This window comes from Saccostrea echinata, unplaced genomic scaffold (assembly GCF_033153115.1).
Source record: "Saccostrea echinata isolate AGI-Se365-2 ecotype Australia unplaced genomic scaffold, CSIRO_AGI_Sech_v1 ptg000001l, whole genome shotgun sequence".
In the NCBI taxonomy this organism is placed as follows: Eukaryota; Metazoa; Mollusca; class Bivalvia; order Ostreida; family Ostreidae; genus Saccostrea; species Saccostrea echinata.
In genome coordinates, this window is record NW_026889750.1 from 33604791 (window position 1) to 33621121 (window position 16331).

Below are 16331 nucleotides of genomic sequence, written 5' to 3' on the forward strand. Positions count from 1 at the left end.
AGGTGTGTATATAACTAAATATCAAAAGCCCATTTAGTTAGTTATGATAAAGTAGGGATAAAATGACCAAAAGGTACGCATGGGACACAATGCTCACCTATGTCACCTCAAGTTGGCCTTGTTCCTCCCAAAACGCGGGATTTTAACCTCTTTATTCCCTAAGAAGAAATTAACCCCATATTGTGATCCACCCTAATCCTGATGGGAAACTAATGACTTACTAATGAATTGATTATATGAAGCTGCAATAATGTAGTTCTCACTAGTATTTTTAATACATATGTTTTCAAGGGCCGGAGCGCCCCCCCCCCCCCCCCATCCTCGCGTTGGTCCAACTGCAAAGTGTAGACTCAGGACCCCTGGCTTGCGAGGATGCCCCCCTCCCCCAAATGAGATGACTACGACTACATTATTGCAGCTACAATACAACATATTTTATTGAATCATAATCAATTGGATCGGGCACGTTTTTCCAACTTAGATTGTCAGTCTCTCCGATACAAAGAAAATGAACTATAAGTGTACAAGGGTTGACTACGAAAGCCTATTAGGATCAAACTACGGTAAAAAAAAAATTTTGTAAAGGCGCAATAACTCCTTTCCAAAAGGCGTTATAACGCGAAAAAAGGCGTTATTACGCCTTTCCAAAAGGCGTTATTACGCCTTTCCAAAAGGCTTATTATTACGCCTCTTTTTTTCAATACATGACTTACTTAGCCCACCTTGGGGGCTGATTATAATTAGATTTCCAGGAAAAAAGATTTTTTAATGTGTAAAATATTTTCAGTGTTAAACCAACTTAGTCCTTTTCTGATGCCAGACGCCTCTACCAAGGTGCATGGATTTCAGAAATTTGGTTGAAGGCTAATTGCTCATTATACCTATGCAAATAGTTTGCCTGTTTTTTTCCAAGAGGAGAGAAAAATATTTCAAATTTGACATGAATTTTTGATACGTGGCTAGCAAAGCCCAAAGCTGGTTCTGCCTATATCCTGGATTTTCAAAAGTAGAGTGTTGACTTCTCTTAATAAGCATGCAAAATGCAAACAACTGTCTGCGAGATGTGCAGGAATATAGAGAATACTATAATTTATAATATAATTTATAATATTAAAACTATAATCTAAATATTGCATAAATAAAGATGGCTTTGGTTCAATCTTTCATATATTTACTATTTTAAAATAATGCCTTTCCATTTTTGGATATAACTCCTTTTCAAACAGGCCGGTAGTACGAATGCGGGGGGGGGGGGGGGGCTCCCCCACCCCACTTTTTGGGAGAATAATCTTGCTATAGTTTAAATATAAAAAAAATCATTTATTGATTGCTTGGTCCCTTAACATTTTGTTGCAGTATGGTTAAACTCGGGCAAGTCATTGCATTTAAAAAAGTTTTACCGAAAAGTTAGAAAAATTCCCCTCAAGTTTAGGCAGTTTATTTTTTTTCGGGAGGGGGGGTTGTTTCTTGGGTTTTTTTTGTTTGCTTGTCAATTTTATGGGAGCCCCCTCCCCCACTTCAAAAGCACGGGCCTGTCAAAGACATAATAATGGCCCTTCAAAAGGCATAATAACGCCTTTTTGAAAGGCGTATTAATGTCTTTTAGAAAGGCGTAATAACGCCTTTTGGAAAGGCGTAATAACGCCTTTTGGAAAGGCGTAATAACACCTTTTTTCGCGTTATAACGCCTTTTGCAAAGGCGTAATTACGCCTTTATTTGCGTTATTACGCCTTTTTCCGCTTTATAACGCCTTTTAAATTTTTTTTTACCGTAGTTTGATCCTAATAGGCTTTCGTAGTTGACCAACAAGTACGCGTAAATTTCACTAATGATATGAACTCTTATAACAGGAAATCAGCAACACATTTTATTGAATGATACCTCTATCCATAATTCAAATTTGTATACAGTGATATACTTTTAAAAACAAGAGGCCCAAGGGCCTTAATGGTCACCTGAGTATAATACAACAATTTAGAGAATCCATAGAGTATGAAATGAACTGAAAGGTGAACTTTTGTTGCCCAAAAGCAAGAAGTATAGGGTGATCAGGATCAACAAAATAATTTATTCATTACCAGTTCATAAATTATGTTTTGTTTATTTACAAACTATCAGGGCTTCTGTACTATTTTAATGCCTTGTTGTATTCTCTTACATTGACCTCTCTTGGTCTTTGATGAACATTTAATAAGACAAGTTATTTTTGTCTCATTTTTATTTATCTATTACTTACAAGTCTACCTGATCATTAATACTATGAAAGCACTTTTTTTATCATACAATATAAATTCTTGCATAATTTTCCTATTCTATTAACCTTTCAAGTACATTATTTACAGTGATTAATTATCAAAATAAATCGCAAAGGGGAATAACTCCTCTCAGTAGAATACAAATTAATAGAGCCCTGACCAGGACCAGTACACTTGACCGAATGGTTCAGATGTTCAAAAATCTGGTAAAAATACCCTTCTTTATTAAAACTTTTACTCTTTTTGCCTCATATATGCCCAGGTGCAGAGATGATTTTCAAAGAAATAATGCATTTTTACTAAAGATTCACTATATTCACTATATTATTAATACCCCCCCCCCTCCCCACCTAGAAACACCAGAGCCTCTCACCCTGGGACCAGAAGTTTGCTCATCATAAGTAATCATTTTGTTTATCTGCTGAACACTAAGGAGCAGACAGGATTATTTAATAGAATCAATGCATTTTCACTATATTATCAAGAGCTCCACCGTTACACCAGCACATCTGACCCAGGGGTCATGAAATTCACTACTCTGGAAGAAGCACTCTTGCTCATCATAACTATACACTTAGCTTCTTTGCGTTTTAACCAGAATATTTTCAAAGAAATTTTGCTTTTTAATTTTTGCTATATGATCAATAGAGCCCCCCCCCCCCCCACCTTTTCACCAGAACCCTTGAGCCTGGGGCCATGAATTTCACAATTTTGGAAGAGGCATTCTTGCATATCATAACAATGTACTTAGTTTGTTTAAATAATACCCAGGAGCAGAGAAGAAGATTTTTAAAGCATTAATGCATTTTCACTACAAAATAAATAGAGCCCGGTCCTAATATCAACACCCCTGATCTAGGAGCCATGAAATTCACAATTTTGGAAGAGGCATCCTTGCTTATCATAACTATGTATTTAATTTGTTTAAATAATACCCAGGAGTAGAGAAGAAGATTTTCAAAGAAATAATGCACTTTCACTATATGATCTATATAGTCCCGCCCTAGTACCAGAACCCCTGACCCTGGGGCCATGAAGTCACAATTTTTTTAGAGTCACCCTTGCTTATCATAATGATGTATTCAATTTGTTTCAATAATACCCAGGAGTAGAGAAGAAGATTTTCAAAGAAAAAATGTACTTTCACTATATGACCTATATAGCCCTGCCCTAGCACCAGAAACCGTGACTATGGGGCCATGAATTTCACAATTTTGGTAGAGTCACCCTTGCTAATCATAACTATGTATTTAATTTGTTTAAATAATACCCAGGCGTAGAGAAGAATATTTTCAAAGAAATAATGCACTTTCACTATATGATCTATATAGCCCCGCCCTAGCACCTGAACCCCTGACCCTGGGGCCATGCATTTCACAATTTTGGTAGAGAGCTCAATGCTTATTACAATCATGCCAACAGTTTGACTGCTTGATGTCCAGTAGTAAAGAAGAAGATTTTTAAAGACTGCATTAATTTTGGTGGTTTTAGCCCCACCTCTTAGGCCCCAGGGGGCAGGGACCATGAAATTCACAATTTTTTCCCCTTCACACATAGGTGCCATATGCTAAAATTGGCTGAAATTGGTTCAGCGGTTTCAGAGAAGAAGCTAAAAATGTTCAAATGTTAACACACGACACACGACGGACGACGACGGACGAAAACAGATAGCAATAGGTCACCTGAGTGACTCAGGTGACCTAATAATAAGAAGAAAACTAGAGCCGAGCTCGTTGCAATGCAACGAATAGGTCTTCCGTCGGAGCTCCGGACAGGACAGAGCGACCTTGAGTCAAGTTCATGCAACATTTTAAGGTTATAAACAATCCTGTAAGGGGCATCAACTTTCAATGTTTCAACAGTAGAAAGACAGTAAAGGAATGTAAAATTCCCCTGTCAGTGAACTTGAACTTGTCCAAATAACTTTGCGTCAAGCCATGACACATTCTGCAGCTTGCTAAGAGCAAACACCATCTTTATGTCACCGAGATAAAAAAAAAAAATCACAGTCACGTATTCTTTCAGACTATTCATCCAAAACATCATATTCTAAGTGACCTCGAATTTAAGTCAAGGCCATTACACACTCTGGATGATATATTTATCATCTTTTCAGTGAAATGCAAATGCATGCAATTTTTTCTATTACAAAAGTACAGACCTTTTTGTTTATTTGTTTGTATGTTGTTTAACGTCCCTTTCGAGAATTTTTCAATCATATGGAGACGCCACCATTTACCGATGGAGATCTGCAAATTTTGACCTATACTCGGCACACATGGCCATTTAGCAGTGAGGGATCTTTTTCGTGCCAGCACCTACTGCCAGACGGGACCTCAGTTTGTACGGTCTCATCCGAAGGATCAGTCTCTGCGTCCCACAGTGGGATTCGAACCTGCGACGTAAGGATCAACTCCATAATCCACGACTCTAGAGCAGACACTCTTACCACTGCGCCACTTGGGCGACTAGACCTTTTTGAATTTTACACTTATTATATCAGTGACCTTGAACTTGCCTAAATGACCTATGTTAAGGTAAAAAACAACCATTGAAAAAATTATGAGCTTCCAGTGATACCCAATGACAAAGATATACCTGAAAAAGAATATTGCACTTTTCTGTCAGTGACCTTGAACTTGCCAGAAAGACCTTGGATCAAGGTCAAAACACATTCTTGGATCATAAGCAATCTCTGTATCAAGTAAAAGCTTCCAGTGATTTTATGTAACAAAGTTATAGCAAATGGAAAAAAAAATAATATTTATCTGCCAGTGACCTTGAACTTGCCGAAAAAAACCTTTGTTCAAGGTCAGGAAAACCCATCTCAAGCAATCTGAGAAAAAGTTTCCTGTGTTCCTCCCACCCCTTATAAATTTATAATCCAGGCACGAATTTTGCCACTTCTTCTGCCAGTCTAGTACTATGTTATCTCAAACCGGTGGATCATAAGCAATCTTTGTTCCAAGTATGAGCTTCAAAAGTTATAACACATACAGTAGTCTTACAGTTTTCTGTCAGTGACCTTGAACTTACAGGAATGACCTTGGATGAAAGTCGTGTCAAACCCTTTAATTTTGTCATAAGCAATTTCTGTATCAAGTTTGATACTTGCTATTTTTTTTCCAATGACCTTGAACTTGCTGGAATGATATTGGATCAAAACCATGACACACCTTCGGATCATTAGTAATCTTTGTACCAAGTATGACCTTCCAGTTTCTTCATAACAAAGTTATAATATCCTTGGCGAACTATCACGTACAGACGGACAGCTAGGCAGACGGACAGTGTGATTCCAAAAGACTCAAAACACCCCCACCCCAAACCCACACACTTTGTTTGGGGGGATATATAAATTCCTTTGTTAAATTATGAACACTCTTTCCGGCCCAAACCTTCTCCCTGGAATCAATATTTGAAAAAAAAAAAATGAATGTATGCTATGTTGGAAATTTTCTCATTCTAGTCCAGGGATTCTTGAGAATACTATTTTCAAATGACCCCATGCGCGGATCTAGAGGGGGTTGGGGGCAGTTAAATGTATATACTAAACAGAGGCCCATGGGCCACATCGCTCACCTGAGTAACTTTGGCCATGCTGTTCATTACCAGACTTCCCCCCTTGTAATACCTATTGTGGCCCCGCCTACCCCCACGGGCCATGATTTGAACAATTTAGAATCTACACTACCCCAGGATGCTTCCACATAAGTTTCAGTTTTTCTGGTCCAGTGGTTCTTGAGAAGATTTTTAAAGATATTTCCTATATATTTCAATGTAAAACTTGAGATTCCCCCTATTGTGGCCCCGCCCTATCCCCGGGGTCATGATTTGAACAATTTAGAGTCTACACTACTTGAGGATGCTTCCACATAAGTTTCAGCTTTTCTGGCTCAGTGGTTCTTGAGAAGAAGATTTTTAAAGATTTTTCCTATATATTTCAATGTAAAACTTGTATTCCCTATTGTGGCCTCGCCCTACCCCCGGGGGTCATGATTTGAACAATTTAGAATCTACACTACCCCAGGATGCTTCCACATAAGTTACAGCTTTTCTGGCTCAGTGGTTCTTGAGAAGAAGATTTTTAAAGATTTTTCCTATATATTTCAATGTAAAACTTGTATTCCCTATTGTGGCCTCGCCCTACCCCCGGGGGTCATGATTTGAACAATTTAGAATCTACACTACCCCAGGATGCTTCCAAAAAAAAGTTTCAGCTTTTCTGGCTCAGTGGTTCTTGAGAAGAAGATTTTTAAAGATTTTTCCTATATATTTCAATGTAAAACTTGTATTCCCTATTGTGGCCTCGCCCTACCCACGGGGGTCATGATTTGAACAATTTAGAATCTACACTACCCCAGGATGCTTCCACATAAGTTTCAGCTTTTCTGGCTCAGTGGTTCTTGAGAAGAAGATTTTTAAAGATTTTTCCTATATATTTCAATGTAAAACTTGGATTCCCTATTGTGGCCTCGCCCTACCCACGGGGGTTATGACTTTAACAATTTAGAATTTTCACTATCCCAGGATGCTTCCACGTAAGTTTCAGCTTTTCTGGCCCAGTGGTTTTTGAGAAGAAGATTTTTTAATGACCCCACTCTATTTTTGTCTTTTCTTGATCATCTCCCCTTGTAAGGGGACTTGGTCCTTTATTTTAAAAATTTAAACTCCCCTTCCCCAAAGGATACTTTGCACCAAGTTTGGTTAAAATTGTCCCAGTGGTTCTTGAGAAGAAGTTGAAAATGTAAAAAAGTTTACAGACGGACGGACGGACAGACAGACGGACGGACGACGGACAACGGGTGATCAGAAAAGCTCACTTGAGCTTTCAGCTCAGGTGAGCTAACAAGTAAAACTGACCATGCCCCCCCCCCTTAGAAAACACGGACCCTTCCCCCAAAACGCGGATCTGTGTTAAAATGGTATGAAAAGTCTTAGGTATGAAGCTTTACAAGAGGCCCATGGGCCACATCGCTCACCTGAGTAACTTTAGCCATGCTGTTCTTAACCAGATTTCCCCTCTTGTAATACTGATTGTGGGCCCGCCCTACCCCCGGGTGTCATGATTTTTACAATTAAGAATCTCCACTACCCCAGGATGCTTCCATATAAGTTTCAGCTTTTCTGGCCCAGTTGTTCTTGAGGAGAAGATTTTCAAAGATTTTTCCTTTATATTTCAATGTAAAACTTGCATTTCCCTATTGTGGCCCCGCCCTACCCCCGGGGGTCATGATTTTAACAATTTAGAATCTCCACTACCCCAGGATGCTTCCACATAAGATTCAGCTTTTCTGGCCTTGTGATTCTTGAGAAGAAGATTTTTAAAGATTTTTCTTATGTATTTCAATGTAAAACTTGGATTCCATATTGTGGCCCCGCCCTACCCCCGGGGGTCATGATTTTTACAATTTAGAATCTACACTACCCCAGGATGCTTCCACATAAGTTTCAGCTTTTCTGGCCTAGTGATTCTTGAGAAGAAGATTTTTAAAGATTTTTCTTACATATTTCAATGTAAAACTTGGATTCCCTATTGTGGCCCCGCCCTATCCCCGGGGGTCATGATTTTAACAATTTAGAATCTCCACTACCCCAGGATGCTTCGACATAAGTTTCAGCTTTTCTGGCCTTGTGATTCTTGAGAAGAAGATTTTTAAAGATTTTTCTTACATATTTCAATGTAAAAATTGGATTCTCTATTGTGGCCCCGCCCTTCCCCCGGGGGTCATGATTTTAATAATTTAGAATCTCCACTACCCCAGGTTGCTTCCACATAAGTTTCAGCTTTTTTGGCCCAGTGGTTCTTGAGAAGAAGATTTTTTAATGACCCCACTCTATTTTTGTCTTTTCTTGATTATCTCCCCTTGTAAGGGGACTTGGCCCTTCATTTTAACAATTTAAACTCCCCTTTACCTAAGGATACTTTGTACCAAGTTTGGTTGAAATTGGCCCAGTGGTTCTTGAGAAGAAGTTGAAAATGTGAAAAGTTTACAGACGGACGGACGGACGGACAGACAGACGGACGGACGACGGACAACGGGTGATCAGAAAAGCTCACTTGAGCTAAAAAGTCAACGATCCCCCCCCCTCCCCCATACACACACACAAACACACACACGAAATAGGTTTTTCACGTTTGGGAAAAGAGTTACTTTTTTTTTTTTGGCTCGTCAAGAAATTTCTGGGTTGAAATATTTTTTTTATTGGGATCCCCCCCCCCCCCCTCCGTGGAAAAAAATTCCTTGATCTGCGCCTGGACCCCATCTAATTTTTTCTACATGTATCCATTAAAAGAGGATGTGACCCTTCATTTGAACAAAACTTTACCAAAATATTCTGTATTAATTTTCGTTGTTATGGTCCAGTGGTTATTCATAAGATAAAAATGAGAAAAATTTACGAGTAGCTTTAAAACAACAACGACGATAATGCTTATATACACCAATATAGCAAACAAAGATGAAGAATTATGAACAGCAAAAGCTTACTTTGGTCTTTGGCTTGGGAGATGAGATACTTATTAAAAATTGAAATTATTTTGTCTTTTTTTTTTTACAATCGACGGGCCTGCATTTCAAAGAGAGAGAGAGAGAGAGAGAATTTCTAGCTAGGTCTTTGAATAACAGTGAGATCGGTTCAGAAAACCAGGTCCCTAAGAATGTACATGTATATAATATAGGCAGTGCCTTTCTCTCGGAATTCATCACCTGCTTCTATAAAGCTCCATCCTCACTTGTACTGACATGTACCTGGTAAAACCAATCGACTGCGAAGGAAAACATTCTATTTATTTCGAGGATGGGGGTTTACGTATAGTGATGAGAGGAAATTTATTCACCTATACGTTCATTAAATATGAAAGATTGCTTCTGAGTATTTGTATACGATCGCACGACTTTCGTGTTAATTTATAAAAAGTTAGATTATGAAAGCAAAGAACTAAACTAACATTTGTTGTAGATGAATTAAATAATTATTTAGCCGTTTATAAGGTTTTTTTAACATCTGTAAGAACCACTTTATTTTAAAAAACAAATAATCGTCCTATTATTGGCGCCCATGATATATTAGACTAGGTGTTTAAATAAAACATAATTCAGATATCGACATCCAAGGGAACAACACATTCTTTTTCAGTGGCGGAAACAGGAATCTTGAAAAGGGGGCCCGACCAGTTTTGTGTCGGGGTAGGGGCCCAAAGCCACATTACAAATTGATTTATTAAATCTTGTGTATATTTTGGATACAAAAGGGGGCCATGGGCGGATATAGGATTTGTGATGGGGGGGGGGCGTGGATAACTTCGTTCAGGCAGGGGGTTTTGTTCAAGTATGTCACTGCCTATTACATGTATTACGCTCAACATTTACTGATTTACTGGATTATTTTTCCTTCGGAATACCTTTTATTGTTCAGATTACATTGTGTCATATGTATTATTCGTCATGATATAAAATAAATGTGTTCGATTTACAAGATATGTGTGTTGGGTAACTTCAACTGCACACGGGGTATTTTCGATCGATGTGCAAATATAAATGAAATTATTCGCGTCATCTCTAATTTAAAAAAATACATATATATTAATTTAAATTATTCTGTTGTAAAACATAAAAGATTGTGAAAAAATGCTGACAAAAAGAAAAAAAAGCAATTTTCAAAATGTACCTAATTTGAAGACATTAAGTGCACCAGGTGCCTAGAGACTAATTTACCGATTTATCAAGGCATGCTACAAATATATATATGCCCAGGCATCTAAACCGCATGTAAACAAAACAGATGATTTTTTCACGGTTATAGAACTAGTTTCTACGGAGTATTCTTGTACATAATACTTATCCTAATACTTTTTTTTTTACGGATGGTGGTCATGATTTTTTTCTGGTAACAAATAGCATTGCGTCATTTTCATTGGTCGAACTGAGTTACCTGCTGACGCCGTATTCATGCAAAGGGTAACTTCGGCCGATTTCTGTTCAGCTGATTTGCATTTTATTTGTAAAAACTAAATACTATAAATTTAAAAGGTATGAATTTAAGTTGCAAATTTAAACATAGTTGATAAATTTCACGCCAGGAATATCCACTGTGTCTTTCTGTATATACAAGATATTTTTAGAGGTGTTAAACTGATAATTCCCCGCAATGGTTTAAAAATACTCGTCCGTAATTTTTCGGGCGATAAAGTTTCTTCTTGGATGTAATTTTCCAGTAAAGAAATAAATTTCGCCTATTATTATCAACATTGATTTGTATATGAAAAATGCACTTTCTTTCTGCATAAAATAGATGTGTGTACACTATAATGGGTTATAAACAAATTATTTTAAGGTATTTATGAACAGTCGAAATTAACCAGGTGGTCGAAGTTACACTCGTCTGGGACCATCCTAAACTATATCCTGACGTTAAAAAAAGTCTTGTATCTATGTAAGTAAATTACTGCATAGTTACACCATTTAATAAATAAATACATCAATCAGTGGATAGGTTTGAAACGTAGACCTTCTGATTTTAAATTCATTTATTTACCTCACTCGGCACACCTCGGCCGATTCGTACCTCATCTGGATGAAGGTGACGGAATCAGCCGAGGTTTGCCGAATGTTATTTACCTTCGACCAGCCTTTCTTTGCGTCATCATAGGAAATTGACTAGTGCTGTCTACCCTTCAAACGAAATCAGTAGACGTTTTCCGCTTTGAATAATTATGAGATAATATTCATAGCCTAGGGAATGCAAGGTTTTCAGACTTGATTTTTAAGAAAACCGATACTTGGTCATAAAATAAAATTACCATTTTTTAATTGACCATTAATTATAAAACCAAAGTATGGCATTATTAATATTAGTCATGTCATATTTTGAAAATTTTAGGGGGGGGGGGGGGGCGTGCGCCCCCAAGCCCCACTTAAACCCGCCAGTGGGGGCAGGCCCCCTGAACCTCCTCTAAATCTGTTAGTGTTTTCTTTCATTATACGGACTTGCAGAATAAGCGAAATACTCCAGACATTTAATAAAAATCTCAAACCCAATCTAAAACGCGTTGACAAAGTCAAACCAGACGGTTTTAGTTTTTACGGCATTTTTACAGTGATATGAGAAAAGTCGGATAATTGCTGTTAATTTTAAGAAATAAAGTTCGGCATTTTTCAACCTCGTTCGTTATAATATAATTTACTGATAATTTTTTTCCGTTAAGGAGGAACACGTGGACGAAGGATAAAAAAAGAGGTATTCTGCATGTACATGTACACATCATTGCTATAATTGTGTACTCGGGATTAAACCCAAAATCCTTCGTTACATTGTATTTGGGTATAATTTTCACATGTTCTCAGGCGGATAATCATTTATTTTTATCTGTCTAAAGACAATAATTTCAGTTAATATAGAGAAATGTTTTTATTTCGTCGTTTTTTTTCCATCCTTTTGGTTTACACATTTGCTTTGTACACAAAAGCGTGTGTTCATATACCGCTGTTTCTACACGCTATCGATGTGATCAGGGAGAACATGATATCCTCCAGCAATTTACTTCTTATGAAAACACTCAATGAAAACATATTAGGTGAAAATATATACACCCATTAGTATCTTAGTACCTTAGTATCGACCTGTTTAATTGCAATGTCACCAACCGTAACGATCGCTGGTCAGGACTTGAATATAATTTATTACGGTTATTAAAACAACTCGTCAGCTGAGTGGACCTATGATTTAAACAGTAAAATAGGGAAATTCCAGAGTTCGAAGTGTATTTATTTTGGGCGCTCTTCCGCACAAAAACAAATTAAATCGCATTTACGCGTACTTACATGCATGTACCAATAATTTGTGTCATGGGTAAATTCAATTTATTAGATGAAATAAAACAAATGCATAAGATTAATCTTCCTAAACAACACGTTTTTAAAACAATCTATCTGATATAACTGACGGTATAAAATAACAAAGAAAATAAAGGGTTTGTATTTGTATTTAATTTGGAATGAGAACAAATCTTAACCTGTCAAATCACTTATAAAACATACTTCGTTTTCCAGACACTAATTGCCATGCGTAATCTTCATATGCACTGACCAAGAGGTCACAAGTTTGAAATGTATGTCTTCTCATTGCGTGAGTTTTGTCAACACCTGTCGGAGTAGACTATCTAAGCCAATTGTTTCCCAAAGAAAACTGCATAGGAAGGGTTTTTTTGGTACACTTTTTAACGGGTAAAATTCATTCGACGCTCGATAGAATTTTCAAATACAAGTGAAATATTGAGGCGGTTAAGTTACATGCGTCCGACCTAGTATTTTGTATGCAATAATATAATTGTAAGTAACGTAGGAAGAAAATAATACAAAATCAAAAGTACTTAATTTTATTTTCGATTTTCCTGACAATTAAAAATGTGACCTCTACATACAATTATCGTTTTTAATTATATACATCCTGTTTAATGTTCATGAAAGAAATAGCAACTCGTTAAATAATAACATAAGAGAGATAAATAAACTGTTTCTTTAATACGCAAAGAAAGTGGTCTTTTCGGCATTCAAAATGCATTGAATTTGAAGTGAATAAGTGAAAGGCAGTTAAGACTAGCTGATTAAAACGAGCGAGTGATAATTAAACAGTAAGACGGAACCATATGAAAGATTCGAAATGATTTTAAAGTAATTTTCCACAAAGCGCAATTATCTCAACAATGCAATGTTTATAAGAATAAATATGCAACTTTCTTGTAATTGAGCGAATAAAATATAAATCGAAATGTACTAGCGACTTAATCAAAGATATGAAATAATCTGAAAGATTCAACATATTTATCCACTCATCACTTAGTTAAAATGTATTTGGAATGGCCATTCTATGGTTTGTTTTGTGTATGACCTTAGGTCGCTGGTTCACACGCCGATTGATCCTCGGTGACCTCCTTTGCCACGCGCTATCGAGGGAGGGGTTACATAATTGTAAACACACGAGGTGAATGTAAAAGGCGTGTACTTAATGGCTGTGAATAGTCTATGTTTAAAGTTTTGTTTTATTTTCTAACTTTATTGTTTGTTTTTATATGATAAGAAGAAAAGGTTATCTTTTTATCCCTGTTTAGTAGACTGGTTTATCCAAATTTGAAAACAAACGAAATAAAAGGGAAAGTTGTCAGTAAATAATTTGGAAATAAAGCACAAAATACTTCAAAAACCTGATTCTAAAGAATATTAGCATCTAATATAGCAAGGTTTATTATTTATAGTAAGTTTATTTTAATTACACACATGAAGAGCTCTTGTTTACTTGCTGAATGAAAACACTTACTTGTATATGTGTTATGCTTCTAGCTCATTTAGAACACAAGACTCAAACAAAATATCATTTTCTTGAGATCAATAAGATGTTAAATAACAACTTTAATTACGGCAGCTATTTCGAAATATTTACCGTTTTTGAGTTATAAATCAAAAACTTTAAAGGGCCCCAGATCCCTAATTTTAGGGGCCAGACCCTTTTTAGTGGTCTCAAATGAAAGGCCTTAAAATTGTGCACAACTTTTATTCTACATGTTTTATCAAAATATTTTTAGTTTAGAAGATAAAAAGGAAAATATGTGTAAATTTTCGCTCTTTTTGGCGTTCTAATTTTTGACCCCTCTCTAGCGCCATTTGGAATACAGAAATTGAAAAACAAAAACCGATGTGCACAACTTCAGTGCTTCTATTATTTAAATTCGGTAGAATTTCTACTCCAGCTTCTGTAGTCTCTGAGCCTTTGTCTGGAAATGAAGCCTCCTAAATTTTCATTTAAAGGGAGATAACCCAAAAGCGGAGGTGGGTTTTTGAAATGTTTGACAGCATTCTGATAAAATTTTGTAACGTCTTTAAACCCTGAAAACTTGAGCAAAATCCGTTGAGAAATGAGCAAGATATGAGGTCTCTAAGTTGGCGTCTAGGAAAAAAAAAAGAATAATAAGAATAATCTTAACCATCAGAATCAGTAGAAGGTCTTCCGCCTGGAGCGGAAGACCTTAATTAGCTTACGTCTATCGCCGCACGACATCGATGATACCCGTGTCTTAACTAAGGAACTCATTTTCAATTCATTCACAAGAATCTCTTGCACGACTTTTATTTCATCTACACCGCAATGAATTTGCGCTAGAGCGTCTTTTTTTTAATTTCAATTATTCAAACCTTTCCATAGTTCATTTCAATATTCATTCCGCTAGCTGTGCGTAAATCTTGTGTAGCGTTGGTTTCAAGAGTAAGTGACGTTAAAGGTTTATGGCCATAGCAACGGGTGCAGGGGGCAAGTGTGGAGGGGGTGCCCCCTACTGCCCCCTTAATTATGCCGATATATGATTTACTATTAAAAAAACAAAGCTACCTTAAAGATGTGCCCCTCAGTAATTACGTCTGATGACTTTTTTTGTGCCTACCCAAACTGAAAGTATTTGGATGTTTGGCTGATTTTCCACCATTTCATCATTGGACTTCCATTTAGATTTTTTATTTTAGTAAAAGGTTTTTAGTTCACTTATTTTAATGAAAGTGTTTGATGTCACATCTTGGCGTATAGATCAGGTATAAACATTTTCAACATTTCATCAGAGGAGAAGAATGCGAGTGGACGATCAGTCAACCTTGAATGCCACTTACTCTTGAATACGACGATACAGGAAAAAGATCTACGCTAAATGGAATGAATATGGAAATGTACTTTGGACAGATCAAACAACCCAAAGCTAGAAGAATTTAATCAAGATGGCTGTCAAGAACATTAAAATGCATGGATATGAAGACGCATATGAGGGGTTAAATGGATTTGTGGATGAACTGAAAATGGATTCCGAAAAGTAAAGTCATAAAATACAGAAAACATAGGTAATCAAAGATAACGAAGCTCACCTCGACGAATGTTATCTATAAGTAAGGCAAATTTCACATAATATTTCTTTTCTAGTTAGGGTACATCCCAAGATCAATATCTATGCAAGTTTGGTTTAAGTAGGACTTATAGTTACTTGGAAATAGACCTGCTCAAAAAACTTTTAAGCTGTTTAGTAATCAAGAAAATCGTGGTGAGTTCCAACATCCAAAGCAAGTCTGGAATTTTTCATCCTTAGATGCACCATCTATGCAAGTTTAATCATAAAAGGACATAATATTATAAAGCTTCTCCAAAAAATTACCCTGGTCACTCATCTGGAAAATGTAGGTCAGATTCAGAATCCAAAGCAAGTCTGGAAGTGTCCATCCCTAGATACATCATTCATGCTAATGTGGTTAAAATATAGCAAAAATTCACTCATGTGGAAAATCTAGGTCAGATCCAGCATCCGAAGCAGGTTGGTCAGTGTACATCCCTAGATGCATCATCCACGAAAGTTTGGTCAAGGTAGGGCATATAGTTACTTTGGAACGGGACTGCTCCAAAATCTAAATTTGATCTTACATGTGGAAAATCTAGCTCAGATCCAGCATCCGAAGCAAGTGTGGTAATGTCCATCCCTGGATGCATCATCCATGCAAGTTTGGTCAAGGTAGGGATTTTAGTTATCTGGGAATGGACCTGCTCCAAAACCTTTAACCTGGTCATCCATCTGGAAAATCTAGGTCAAATCCAGCACCCGAAGTAAGTGTGGTAGTTTCCATCCCTAGATGCATCGTACATGCAAGTTTGGTCCAGGTAGGGCTTATAGTTCCTTGGGAATGGACCTGTTCCACAAAACTTTAACCTGGTCACTCATCTGGAAAATCTAGGTCAGATCCAGCATTCGAAGAAGTGTAGTAGTGTCCGTCCCTAGATGCAATATGCATTCAAGTTTGGTCCAGGTAGGGCTTATAGTTACTTGAGAGTGGACCTGCTCCACAAAACTTTAACCTGGTCATTCATCTGGAAAATCTAGGTCAGATCCAGCATCTGAAGCAAGTGTGGTAGTGTCCATCCTTATATGCATCATACATGCAAGTTTGGCACAGGTAGGGCTTATAGTTACTTGGGAATGGACCTGCTCCAAAAACTTTTATCTGATCATTCATCTGGAAAATCTAGGTCAGATCCAGCATCCGAAGCAAGTG